Source organism: Sphaeramia orbicularis, chromosome 24 (genome assembly GCF_902148855.1).
Source record: "Sphaeramia orbicularis chromosome 24, fSphaOr1.1, whole genome shotgun sequence".
In the NCBI taxonomy this organism is placed as follows: Eukaryota; Metazoa; Chordata; class Actinopteri; order Kurtiformes; family Apogonidae; genus Sphaeramia; species Sphaeramia orbicularis.
The window spans coordinates 43,312,906-43,328,174 of record NC_043979.1 but is presented as its reverse complement, the minus strand read 5'-3'; the positions used below and the strand labels follow the sequence as shown (position 1 = coordinate 43,328,174).

Below are 15,269 nucleotides of genomic sequence, written 5' to 3'. Positions count from 1 at the left end.
GAAAAAAACACAGTTAAAAATAAAAACTGATTGAAGCAGCATCTCTTGGATAAGGATGATAAGTGAAAACGTTTGGATGGTGTTGATCTGTCTTTTCTCTGAATACTATTTATGGAAATGAGTGAAACGATCAATATGTTAAAACTGTAATAACTTTTAACCCTTAAAGACCTGGAAAAGAAACCACTGACATAAAAATGTTTAATAACTTTGTAACCATTAATCCTATCAATACATGTAACAAATTCAGGTAAAATACAGTTTGTCATGTTTTCATGGTCATCAGATATGACCCATTTGGACATTCAGACGCTCCGTAGTTACCATGGAAACAAAAACATCTTCTACAACATTATTGACCAGTAAAACCCACAGAGTTTGATAAATGACAGTGGATGGAGACGCTGTCGTTAATGATGTATTTTAGTGAAAAGGTCACTTTTGCTTCCATTTTCTCTGTTTTGATATAATAACCTTTTACGGACATCTATATAATGAGTGAATTAAATGTAGGAAAACATACTCTTGACTGGAAAATGGAGATAAATCATGTGGTAAAGGCTGAGATGTGTCACTTTATAATGTAATTTAAGAACATTACTGGACTATTATCTGCTGTGCTGCATATACAATGAATACAGAACATCTTATTTGATCATTTATTTGTAAAGGAACAGAATGATGACTTGATATAAGGTGAAATGAAAGATAAGATGTTAAATTTCCTTTAATTCTTTTCATAAATGAAGAAAACAGACGAGCAGATGTTATTATATTGTTAAGTTTGTCTTGTTTATTGGTATATTTTGTCACTGTATTGTTAAGTCTGGTGTATTTTATAACATTACACTGTGTGCAATGGTCTTTGTATGTTTTTTTTTTACACCAGGAAAAACATCTAATAGATCCTAATAAGCAACAAACAAACATTAACAGATAAATAATCATAGTGTAGTTTTTACTTGTGGTATTTTATGCATATTTGGATCCTAACATTCTTCATTTATAAACGATTTTCCTTCTTTAGTATTTATTTAGTCGTGACCAGGGGTGTAAGAAAATATCGGTTCCCCTATATATCGTGATTTTGTTCTTTATTTTTGTTTTTTGTTTAGATTTTCTGGGAATCCTACGAGCTCTTCTATTTCTATATTCACATCTGTATTTTGCTCTTTTATTTCAGTATTCACATGTGTATTTAGCTCTTTTTATTTATATATTCACTTGGGTAGTTTGCTTTTTTTATTTATATATTCACGTGTATTTTGCTCTTTTCATTTATATATTCACATGCGTATTGTGCTCTTCTTATTTATATATTCACGTGTGTATTTCGCTCTTCTTATTTATATATTCACGTGTATTTTGCTCTTTTTATTTCTATATTTACATGTGTATCTTGCTCTTTTTATTTATATATTCACATGTGTATTTTGCTCTTTTTATTTATATATTCACATGTGTATTTTGCTCTTTTTATTTATATATTCACATGTGTATTTCGCTTTTCTCATTTATATATTCACGTGTATTTTGCTCTTTTTATTTCTATATTTACATGTGTATCTTGCTCTTTTTATTTATATATTCACATGTGTATTTTGCTTTTTTATTTATATATTCACGTGTATTTTGCTCTTTTTATTTATATATGCACATGTGTAGTTTGCTTTTTTATTTATATATTCACATGTGTATTTTGCGCTTTTTATTTATATATGCACATGTGTAGTTTGCTTTTTTATTTATATATTTACATGTGTATTTTGCTCTTTTTATTTATATATTTATTTGTGTATTTTGCTCTTTTTATTTATATATTCACATGTGTATTTTGCTGTTTTTATTTCTATATTCACATATGTATTTTGCTCTTTTTATTTATATATTTATTTGTGTATTTTGCTCTTTTTATTTATATATTCACATGTGTATTTTGCTGTTTTTATTTCTATATTTACATGTGTATTTTGCTCTTTTTATTTATATATTTATTTGTGTATTTTGCTCTTTTTATTTATATATTCACATGTGTATTTTGCTGTTTTTATTTCTATATTCACATATGTATTTTGCTCTTTTTATTTATATATTTATTTGTGTATTTTGCTCTTTTTATTTATATATTTATTTGTGTATTTTGCTCTGTTGTTTGTATATGACAAAAGCAATATTGTGATATTGCAGGTCTTATATGTATTTTTTTTTTTTAATTAATAACACTGTTTTGTTAAATAATGGTTATTTCAAGTATCCTAAAGACACTTTTTACATAGATAGGTAGACTGACTGACCCACCCCAAAACTGGGAAATTGTCGTGCAGCAGCAGCATGACCGACAGGAAACTTTACTGTTTGAAAGAGGCAGGTGTTAGTTTTCCAGGAAATAATCTTTTAAAAAAAAGAAGCAAAACAAACAAAAAAAAGTATGGCCTTGTTAACAGTATCGTGACATACTGCCATATAGCGTATCGTGATCCTAGTATTGTGATTTGTATCGTATCACCAGATTCTTGCCAATACACAGCCCAAGTTGTGACGCCTTTAGATCAAGATCACATTTGCAGCAGAGACCTATAGGTGCAATATATATTAGAAATCATGACTTTTGCTTGTATTTTTACACTGTATCTGTGCTTTTACTTTAATCCTCCTCCTGTAAATGAGTTGACAAGAAATAGAGAGGAAAGAGAATGAATGCATTTATATTCTCTGACTAAAAGAGTGTGACTTAGAGGTAAAATGTGGGATGTCAGTTTTATAACTGAGATGTGAAGGTCAATATTACATTGATTTATTATATACGTGACTGATATTTCTGTTCATTTGAGGTGCATCATTCAGATTTAGATTTATTTAATATCTGCACAGAGTCAGAATCAACTTAATTCATTCTTAGTTCATGCACACAAACAAGGAATTTGACTCCGGTTTAACCTTAGCTGTGTTATAAAATAAATATAGGTAGAAAAAAATATAATGTAAGTATAAAAACCAATAGTGCAGAATGAAAGGATTATTGTGTTTAACCCTTTCATGCATGAATTATGAAAATCTTAGAGGAGATTTTTTTTTTTTCCTGGCTGTTTTTATTTCTCTTAATACATAAAAAAAACAATATGATTGAAATTAGTTGCAAAAGTGTCCACTCAGCTGGACCCTATGCATTTAATTTTTGAATCAAAGAAACGTGTATTTGAAAAAGTCATACACTGTGTGAAAACTATGAAATAACAACATTTTTCATGCAGCTCATCTGATGTTGTCTCACATGTTAACACATACTCTAATACTAGTTATTACTTCATGGAGATAATATGCAAGAAAAAGCCTTTTTGATTAAGAAAACTGTTAATTAACTGGTGTGAATGCTCCATGCTGTACACATTTAATATAATGTAAGCAGTGGATCAGGTGAAAAGGATAGGCAAAAAATTAAGGTTTGCTTCTATCCTATCCTATCCTATCCTATCCTATCCTATCCTATCCTATCCTATCCTATCCTATTCTTCTTTTTTTTTTGGTTTTGTTTATTGTAATTGTTGTACCAAGTACAAGGATTAATGTACAAATTAAAAATAAATTCATTCATTCATTCATTTAATTACATTCTAATAATAACAATTAGCAACTGATTTACACTAACACATATTACTGCAGATCTTTTCGAGAACACAGTTACAGTAATGGTATGAATGTCAGTGTATGGCAGCAGTTCTCAATCTTTTTCTGTCAGGCCACCCTTTGGAGGACAAAAAATCTCCAAACCCCCCCCCCCCCCAACCCCAGCAACATTGTAACAGTGGTGCAATTATAACTTCTTGAAAGAAACGTCAATATTATAACAATACTTTTTTCTTTTCCTTGAGTAATTTGTTGTTCAAATTAAAAATAACTTAGATTTTTGCTTGAACAATATAAATAAACTCAACAAGTCTGCTCCGAGACAATATTTTTCCAAATAAAAATTGGAAATGCTAAATTATCTTACAACTATGACAATAAAGTTACTTTTTTTAGAACAACAAACAAATTTTGGCAATGAAGATGAACATATTAACAATATCAGTAGCTGGAATGAGTCTGTTTCCATTGCACATCTCAGAACATTAAAGTGCAAACTGTACGAATTGTGCAAAAACAGAAACATTCCACTTTTTTTCCCCAGTCCAGTCCTTGTCCATTCTCCAAACCTAAACTCTTTGTCTAGTCTAGTGACAGATCACCATGGCAGTAGATTTGTTTGTTGTACGTCCCTAAAATGAGTGCAGGGTGCTCCGACACTAAAATATTAGTTCCACCTGCTACATGATCTAACCTGAAGGAGAAAAAACAAAACAAAACAACCACCCAGGAGAGATCCCATGCCCCCCCCCCCCCCCGGCACGCCTTCGTGCCCCCCTGGAGGGGCCACCCCACACTTTGAGAAACACTGGTGTATGGGATGATGTATAAATGTCCACTGTGTTGACTGATATGAAACTGAAACAACAAAACCCAACAGTTTAAAAGGAGGTACAAAGACACAGTTTTAAAAAAGTACAGGGATGACAGAGGTGTTGGGTATCACTGGGTGTTAAAAGGATGTACAAGTATGTGGTATGTGTATATGTATATGCATGTGTGTGTGTGTATGCATGCATGTATATGTGTGTACACTGTAAAAAAAAAATCCTGTTTTTACGGAAAAAAAACAACAAAACTGGCAGCTGTGGTTACCTGTATATTCATGGGTTTTTGATTGATTGATTGAAGTATTTATTTTGAATATGAATGTCAAAAAAGAAGAAAAATAAATAAACACGCAAAACATTAAAACATAATACATATAAACATATAGTATAACTTATGAACTCCCACCCTTTCTCCTTAAATATACTGTAAAAAACACATCAAACCTAACCCTATTTATGGGGTAACATGTAGATTTAACATTTTAAACATGTATATTTAACTGGACTGCACTTACATAGCACATTTTATCCACCTTCATGGTGCCCAAAGTGCTTTACAAACCCACCAGGCCCAACTGGGACCACTGTACACTCTCAAAAATAGAGGTATGAGTTCAGTGCATTTATGTACCTGTAAGTACATTTTTTATGAATGTTCTCTCAAAAGTACAATATTGGTGTTGAGGAGGCCAGAATTGCACCTTTAGACTATGAAAAAGGGTCCAAAGTTCTGTAAAGTACAAATGTGTACTATAAGGTACCCTGCAGCATTCAAAACTGTGTGTAGACCATGAGAATAGGCTGTAGGCTAGGAGAACTGAACAGTAGGTCTAATTATAGTTAAAATATTAGGCTTAGCGCATTATTTATTATATATCATACTGTAATTACTCTATATTATATTTAATAATAATTTGTGTTTTAATTTAATAGCCCAATTAGCTCAATGATAATAGCCTAATAATTTATTTAGCTTATTAGAACCTCTGATTATTGCCATAATCTCTGTTTTATCAAGTTTTCATTCACACCTCCATGTCTTGATGTCGTAGCTTGCCTATGCTGTTTTTTTTTCCCTCCATTAGGCCACTGGCTCAAACTTTAAACATCATGGCATTATCAACTATATGAGAGTTTTCTTTCTATATAAAGTACTTAACCCTTTCATGCATAGTGGTCACTACAGTGGACAGCTATTCTACAGCTGTTCTCTTGTATATTCATGGGTTTTATTGTTTTAATTCCATATCAGTGTTAGTTAGCTAGTTAGTTAGTGTAGTTTTTATTTGGAGCACATAAAATCAGATAACAAAGAACCATACAACATAGTCAAACAAAATATTTCAGCCCTTGAAAAGCCAACACAGTGGACACTTATGCATCATCCCATACAGTGCAATTCATACCGTTACTGTAACTTTGCTGTTCTTGATGAACTTGATCTGCTGTGACATGTTTTAGTGTAAATCAACAAACGAAACTTTATTTTTTTTTTTTTTTGCATTTTATCTCCATGAAGTGAATAATAACTAGTATTAGAGTGTGTTAAAACGTGGGAAAACATCTGATTAGTAGCATTAAAAATGTTTTTATTGCATAGTTTTCCATATCACTTTCTAATATTAAGTTTTAAATACCTGTTTCTTTGCTTCAAAAATTAAACGCATGGGGTCCGGCTGAGTGGACATTTTCGTAACTCCTCAAAAAAACAAAAAACAAAACTCAATCACATGGTTTTTTCATGCCTAAAGAGGAATAAAAACACTCAGGAAAAATATTGTGACTAAGGTTCTCATAATTGCATGAAAGGGTTAAGGTACAAAAATGGACCATTTCAAAAGGGTACAGAAATGTCTCTCACCCCCAGAGACAAGCATTTGTACCCTTTTAAGTACAAGCTGGTACCTCTATTTTTGAGAGTGTAGGGTTCAGTGTTCTGCATGGACACTTCAACATGTGGACAGTCAGAGCCAGGATTTGAACCGCAGACCCTTTGGTCACGGACCCAGCTCTACCAACTGAGCCATAACCATCCATTAGCTTACATCAGGGGCCACCAACCCGGGTCCTCCAGATCTACTCTCCTGCCTGTTTTAGACGTTTCCCTCTTCCAGCACACCTGACGGTCATTTTCAGACGTCTGCAGAGCTGGATCATAGACTTCTCATTTGAATCAGGTGTGTTGGAAGAGGGAAACATCTAAAACATGCAGGATAGTAGATCTGGAGGACCAGGGTTGGTGACCCTTGATTTACAGGTTTAAAATGTTAAATGTTTACTTTTTTATTAAAAAAGAAAAAAAAAAAAAAGCAAATAGGCTTTTATTTCAACACTGGTCTTGAAATTTAAATGGCACAACATTGTTTTTCAATTTACTGTTATATTTTCCCAAAACTATACAAATACATAATTTTTACAGTATACAAATATGGTTTTGTTAATATTCTCTTTCTGTAAAAACTACAGTTATATTTGACTTTACTGTTAATACAAAAATCTTTCCAAATAAATAACTTTGTTTTGTATTTTCACTTACAGTTTTTTATGTTGCAATTTTACAACTTTTTGGTGTTAATTTTTCACAGTGTACATTTAAATGTGTTATTGTATTATGTGTTTATGCAAATGATATTAGTTTGTAATAGTATAAACCCAGAAACAAAATAATATAACACTAAGTATCAGGCAGTAGAGTTTAGGAAGCTTATTATTGTTATGAATTATTTAAGCAGAAGGGGTGGGAGTTTATAAGTTATACTTCTTCTCACTCCTTTTTGAATATGTATTATATGATATGGCTTATGTTTAAATGTTTAGCTTGTTTATTTATTTTTCTTCTTTTTTGACATTCATATTGGAAATAAATACTTCAACCAATGAATCAAAATCAATCAAAACCCCATGAATATACAAGAGATCAGCTGTAGAATAACTGTCCACTGTTGGGACCAGTATGAATGAAAGGGTTAAACTTTTTTTCACAGCCTGCAGTTCAGAACTTTTTACCACAGTTTCTTATTCTTCTAATATAAACATGTCATAATTATAATCTGTTTAAGTATGATTCAACTCATTATAAGTCTGGAACAGAGCCTGATATTTAGAAAAATCAAAGATTACGCAGCGAGTTTACGTCCTTCAATACTTTTACACCAATGTCCAAAGAGTAAATGATGCGTTCGAGGACAACCGGGGGTTTTGTCTGTGAGGTTTCCATCCCTGTGCCTTACCTGAGAACAGAGAACACCTGTGGTCCCAGGAAGGGATCGGGGGGTCCGCTGCTCTCCCCTCCAGCCCGAGCAGGACTCCACACTTCGGGTACGCATTCTCCAGTAGTCCTGCCCCCCTTTGGAGAAAAACCACAAGCACAAAAACCATCCACAAATGACACCAATTATGACATGGATCTAAATCCTCCGTATGTGGCTTTCACTGAGCTCTGCGTCCTGGCGCGTCCATCCTCCTCTTCCTCCTCCTCCTCCTCCTCTGCCGCCGCGTCCCGGTCTTCAAACTTTCCCCGAGAAACGACACCACGAGTGGTTTTAAGAGCAGGACTGAACTTAGATCTTAACTCATCTGCCCAAATTGTGGAGATACCTTCGACAGCATCCTTCCAGAATGACCGGATGTGTTTAAAAAGATACGTTCATTTCCAATCAGCAGGTCCCATCTCCTTTACCACAATCACATCCAAACTCCACGGTTCAGGGCTTTAGATCCACACTCCCACACGTGTCCGAGAGGAATAAAAAAGGACAAACACACATTATCATCCCAGGTGAGTTCAGAGGACAGTCGGCGCACCTGCTGGCAGACACGCGCCTCGGTTGGAACCGTTCGCACGCGACTCCGCGGTCCTCAGAGGTGGCGGCGTGTGGCGCGTTTTATCTCAGCTGTGTCAAATCCACGGATCAAATACGCAACAGCAGCGCGCGCCGAGGCTCCTCCGGGTCGTCCCATCACGTCCTGGGATCCGCATCCTTAAGTCCTCAACTAGATCTGGGCTGCGCCACGGTGCGGCATCACCGGCAGACTGGAGGAGAGGGGGGGTGGGGGGGTGTCAGATCGGATCGGAACGGAACGGAACGACGCACCGGGTGTCAGTTGGCTCAGACAAGATATGAGAGCTCCCACCCTGCGTTGCGCTCCTGTTTCTGACATTTTTTACAGTGGAGGAGGATAATCAATGATGCGCTCATGTTTGGCACAGGATTAATGCGCACCACCAGAACATTTATGTCAGTGTTTTACATACACAAACTAAACTTAAAAAAGTAGAAATATAAGGTTTAAAGTTCCACATGTTCCAGATTTAGACTCATATCATGTCCTGTTTATTCTCAGACTTTTCTACTGTTGATATTTCTTTATTAAATCTGTGAATCGTGTGGATTTCTGTCCTGGTGGATAAGCTGGGACTGCCTTTCCGCCTCTTCCGCCTCTCCTTCACTTTCCCTGTTGTTTGTATTGATGCCATCAACTCAATAAAATTAATATGATCATGATTAAAGTAGATGTCATTATCTGGTAAATGAGAAGGAGTGGGGTGGGGTGTGTGGGGTGGGGGGGGTTCACAGATGTTACGGATCCGCGCTCATACGCACATCATGCGTCAAACGTCGCCACCTCGTGGTGCGTTTTGCGGCCAACATTCAGACTCCGGTGGGTCCATTTTCAGACTTAATGTCATTCAGGTATGCACAAAGTGGATACAGAACGGAATTAGGTTGCATTTGGCTAGAATCTAATATAAAGTGCTAAGATGTTGAATAAATTCTCCTTTACTCCTTATTAAAATGTATGTACATGTGTGCAAAATACAAAATACAAAATAATTTAAAGTGAGCAACAGGGATAAAAAGCAGCAACGGACGATGTGGAAAATGTGTTTTTTTTTTTTAGTTTAGTTTATTTCGAATATGCAACAAAACAAAGTAATCCTACTTAGTCCTTATAAATGAAACACAGCATGGGGGGAAAATGACATAAAAGGCAGTTTATAATGTATGCACTGTAATTCCACTTCTTGGTATGTACTGTTACATTGGTCAAAAAAGATGAAAAAAAAAAAAAAAAAAAAAAAAGAAACAGTTTATAAGCAAACAAAACAAACAAAAAACAAAAATCTATACAAATGACTTGCAGACTATTATTGTGTCTGCAATAAAGTTTATTATTACTATTATTATTATATACACAACTATACACTACCATACAATACCATGCGTTAGAGTATTATGTGTTTATGTTAATTATATAATATTTGCTTGTAATAGTATAAAGCCATAAACAAAAGTATTTAACAATAACTATAAGGCAGTAGAGTATAGGAAGCTTATTATCATTATTAATTGTTTAAGGGGAAAGGGTGGGAGTTTATAAGTTATACTTTTTCTCACTCCTTTTTGAATATGTATTATATTATATTATATTATATTATATGTGTTAAGTTTAAATGTTTTGCTTGTTTATTTATTTTTCTTCTTTTTTGACATTCATTTTGGAAATAAATACTTCAATCAATTCATCAAAATCAATCAAAAACCGATGAATACACAAGAGATCAGCTGTAGAATAACTGTCCACAGTTGTGACCAGTGGACCATACCATACCAACTTTATTTATAAAGTACTTTAAAAACTTTACAGCTGGCCAAAGTGCCATACACAAAACATATATCAAGGGATTAAATAAAGAAGTAACAACAGTGATAACACAGAGTGCAAAGCGGGCTAAGAACAACAAAATGCAACCATCATAAAAAAAGACAAATTAAAATCTGATAAAAACAGCATAGGAAATAAAAAAGATACATCTCACTAATTGATTAAAAGCTAATGAGAAAAAGTACGCTTTTAGATGTGATTTAAAGACAGGCAGAGACTGAGCCTGTCGAACATCTAAGGGCAATTTACAGTGTATGACTTCATTTGCATATTTGAAAAAGAGTGGGAGGAAGTGTAATTAATTTAATCCCACCCCTTCGCTACAAAACAGTCTATTGTTTAACTTCCTATTGGTAGAATATATGAAAAATCAAGTCCCTTGCATCAGTTAACCTCGTTTATCATCTTCACATACATATACCCACATACACACCTATATTGACATACCAGAAAAGTAAAAAAAATAAATAAATAAATACAAACATACATCCTTGGAGGCAACACAAAATGAGCACACAATAAAGTAAACAATAAGACAACGTGAACAGCAACAGCAGTCAAACAAAACATAAGCAAATCAACACACAAACAAAAAAACTAACAAAAAATGTGAGTCCAGATGGTGATAAAACATGTAGATGTGGGTTTAAAATTCAGAAAGTAAAAAAAAAGATCACAAATTATGATAAAAATGTAAAATAATGTGAATTAAAAACCAGCCCCAAGAAGCCAAACACAAACTTGTTGCGACTATGGAATATAAATGACCTTTGATTTTTTATTCTGTGGGATTTTGTTGCTGTTTTTAAGTCGTACCAGAGGTGGCTGCATGAAAAATTATATCAGGTGAAATCTGCAAACTCAACACAACGCATTAATATGGAGTCAGACAGAGAAGCAGCACAGCCACAGCGAGCACAGAGGTTTAACTCATGTCAGAATTCAACTGCAAATCACAAATATATACCATTAAAAACACTTAAATAATACCAATACGTTTGCATATGCATGTTCAGTTACAGTCACATAAATATCTGATTCATTTTATTTCCCAGATGCAGATGTGGCTGTTTATATTTTCTATAAATTCCATTAAATCTGTACATTTCTTCCTTTATTTTATATTAATTCTATGTGAGTGTCGCATATTGAGCTCATTTCCTGCCAAAACTAAATTCAACTTTTGCAGATTTCTCTAATTTACAACTGTTTATGGACCCTTGAACCAAAAATGTACAAAACTATAAACTATATTAACAACTTTGTCTGCATAAATCTCTTAAATCACTTCATCTCTGCTCAAAACTATCAAATGTTCATAATTTTCAGGACTTTAACCCTTTAAATGCCAGTCTGAATATGTGATGCCACTTGTTTTATTAAAAAACAAACAAACCTCAAAATATGAGATATTTTCCATATATACATGGTCGGGGGATGTGACATTGCTTATTTATGAACCGAATAAAATCTTCCACTGCGGTGAATAGTAAAGTTGAATTTAATCAAATGTTTTTATTGCCTGGAAACACCCAATATTTTACTGTTTTTAAGAGACACATGCTTTGTTCCTATTGGTTCATTTTGACCAATATTGCATGTGTTAGTGTTTAATAAACTGAAGTGTATCAACTGTTTTTTCAGCGTTTTCCCCACATGTATAGAATAAGTTTGCAAATTCTCCAATTCTACCACAAACACAAACTCCTAATGTGGAACATGACATATTTTCATATTTATAGCTTATACGTACTCTTATAGCTTCAGGTGTACTTCAAATATAGTACATAGGCAGACAAAACAATTAAATAAAATAGAAACTGTACATAATAAAACATGATAAAAGTACCCAAAGCCCCATCAAACAGAACATAAAAGAGACAAAATAGGAACAAATGGTTTAAAGGACTCAAGGAAATAACATATTGAATAAAAACCATGGTATAAGTAGATAAGAACAAGAATAAATCAAAAAGTAATAAATTATATGTACATTTATATTTGTTGCATATAATTCCACCCAAATGCACCACTGAACAACACTGGAAAACATCCCTGCCTGTGGCCATTAGACTGTTTAATTACACCTTATAACTTTATAATTATAATTACACACAACAATATTTTTACACATTCATTTATGTCTATTTCTTTAACCCATAAAGACCCAGTGGTACTTTTGTGGCAGTTGCCAAATGAATTTTTCCTCTATATTTAACCTATCTTAAGTGTTTTATCAGCATTTATTGTGATATTATCCACTTTATTTTGAGTTTTTTTCAGTGTAAATCAGGTATTTTCCTATATTTAATTCACTAATCATGCAGATGTTCATTAAAGTTCAGAGTAAATTCAAAGGTTAACATATTAAAATGGAGAAAACTGCAGAAAAAGTGACCTTTTCAGCAAAATATACCATTTTAACTGAACATAAACCCAGTGTGTCCATCCTGTCATTGATCCAACTCCATGGGTTTTACTGGTGAATCAATGTTGTAGAAGATGACGGTGTTTCCACGGTAACTATGGCGCCTTTGAACGTCCAAATGGGTCATATCTGATGACCGTGAAAAGATGAATAACTGTATTTTATACTAATTATTTACATGTATTTATAGGATTAGTGGATCAACAGGTATTAAACAGTTTAGATCAGTAGATGGTTTTGGTCGGTGATGGATGTTTGGGTCTTTATGGGTTAATTATCATATTGATAATATATTATCTAGTACATATTGTACAAATTGATGTTTTAATCGTGCCGTTAAAGAGTATTTTAATATGTATGCATGTTTGCATGTATTTACTTTTCATCCTCTTCTTCTTTAATTTATTTAAAACTTGCTGTTTTATTTCACTGTAGACAAAGAACTTATTGTAACAGATTACCTACTGTTTTTATATAATGTGAGAGAAGAGGGAAGAAGCTATGTTGTTATTCTCTTGGATTTTATCTGTAAAACTTGTAAAATGTTGTGGGGAAAAAAATGTCCGTCAAAAAAAGAACAGAACAGAGAGAAATCCCTGAAAACCCAGAATGAATGTATGTATGTATGTATGTATGTATGTATGTATGTATGTATGTATGTATGTATGTATGTATGTATGTATGTATGTATGTATGTATGTATCTATCTATCTATCTATCTATCTATCTATCTCATTTTGTTCATTTTCCATGAATTTTTCTGCTTATGTTTTTGTCTTTACTCATTTTGAAGCTTATCTTTGTCCATTTTTGGTCATTTTTTTCTTACTTACTAGTATTTTTCCCCATTATCTGTTTATCTATAGCAACAAAATGTCAATATTATCAATTTGTTCATTTATTTGCTACTTATTTGTGTTCATTTTTGTCCATTTTCTTGCCTATTTGTTCAGTTTTTCTCATTTTGTTAATTTTTCACTAATTTTGCTGCTTATGTTTTTGTCTTTACTCATTTTGATGCATGTTGGTCTATTTTTGTCCACTTTTCTCCTTGTTTTGTTAACTTTTTTAATCTATCTGTCTGTCTATCAAAAATCCCATTGACGTTAAGAACCTCTTTTACAAGGGAGTTTTAGCTAAGCATGAGCAAATATACCCACAGTTACAAGATTACACCAAAAACACAAAAAACAGACACATTTAAATATAAATATTAAGGAAAAATTAACATTTATGAGCAAATTAAGAAAAACAAGTGCAAGTTTCTATCTATCTATCTATCTATCTATCTATCTATCTATCTATCTATCTATTACCCTGCCGCCCAAAGGGGGAGGCAGGGGGGATTATTTGGTTTGTTTCTTTTTTCTTTGTTTATTTGTTACCACTTTAGCAGCAAAACTATTGGTTGAATTTATACCAAACTGGGTTTATAGATTCCCTGTAACCCAGAATAGATGTGATTACATTTTGGGAAAAGTAGGTCAAAGTCATCTCCCTATTTACATATAACACTGGTCAACAACAAATTTATTGTTTAAGTTTTTTGAGCTGATTTAGGATAATTTTGGTGTGCTGAATCCAAAAATCACATTAATTTTGCTCAATCAGGTCAACTTTCCGAACTATGCTACATATTGGCTTTTTAACATTTTTGCTTACATTTATGGGCATTTTCACATCATATGATACAAAATTCTTTCATATTTCTTGCAATAAACAAGTTCTGAAGATTTTACTTTTGCCAATTTATGATTGTTTTTTTTAATATTACAGGTGAATGAAATGGCTTCGACTAGAAGATCTTGCAAAAATAAGCCTGACGTATTCTGCTACATCTGCGGTGAATACACCATTGTACCTAACAGGAATCAAGTCACAAGTTTCATAAAGTGTGCTTACCAATCTTATTTTGGAATTAAACTTGGTGACCAAGATAAAGTTTGGGTGCAGATTGTGAGAAGATCAAATTTTTCAAAATCAAATTAGCAAAAAAACCTGACCTGACTGAGAAAAACAGATGTCATTTTTGGATTTAGCGGTGCAAAATGGTCCTAATTCAGTTGAAAAAACCTGTGTAATTGGTGAAATTCGTGGGGAGGGCGGGGTTTGTTGTACCTGTCACCACTTGTTTATTGATTGTATTGATAATTTATTTCCTACTTTTTATTATACTCGAATGGACCAACTGTACCACCTGGTGAGTTCCCCCTGGATCTAATAAAGTATTCTGATTCTAATTCTGATAGAGAAATGAATGTGGACCCTCAAAAACTCTAAAAAACAGTGTGTTTCCAAACTTTGGTCCGGCCCTGTACATAAACCTTCCTCCTCGTGTTTGTGTTTCCATTGTCCAGGTGCCAATACAGACCTAGACCGATACAAATCCTGGATCTCCAATAGCTCAGGAATAAGAAACACTTGAAGGAGCCTCAGGAAGGTTTAGTAAAGTCTTGCCTCCAGCCGTCGAGCATCACCATAAATCGTTTAGACGGTGGGATTGCGCAGTCCGGCATTGGCTCACTGCTGTTGGTATAACTCTGAAGGATTGGCTGCTGTTGATGGCTTCACGGTCGATTAGGGGATGATAAATCTGAAAAGGTCCTGCTGGTGCTTACGGAGCTGCACATACAGCCAACTTTGATCTGTTTCCAGTTCCAGTCCGTTGCTTCCGTTCTGCCACTTTTTTCTTTTCTCACCATTAATCTGAGAGCTTATGG

General features: G+C 33.6%; 1 protein-coding gene across 1 annotated transcript in view; it reads right to left on the bottom strand.

The window, feature by feature from the left end:
• LOC115414978 (exostosin-1a) overlaps nt 1-8,469 on the bottom strand; it is a 533,740-nt gene extending 525,271 nt beyond the window's left edge. Inside the window, exon 1 of the mRNA XM_030128366.1 lies at nt 7,685-8,469. The gene's annotated coding sequence lies outside the window, so the exon portion shown is untranslated. The remainder of the gene's footprint in view (nt 1-7,684) is intronic.
• Between the last annotated feature and the right edge of the window lie 6,800 nt (nt 8,470-15,269).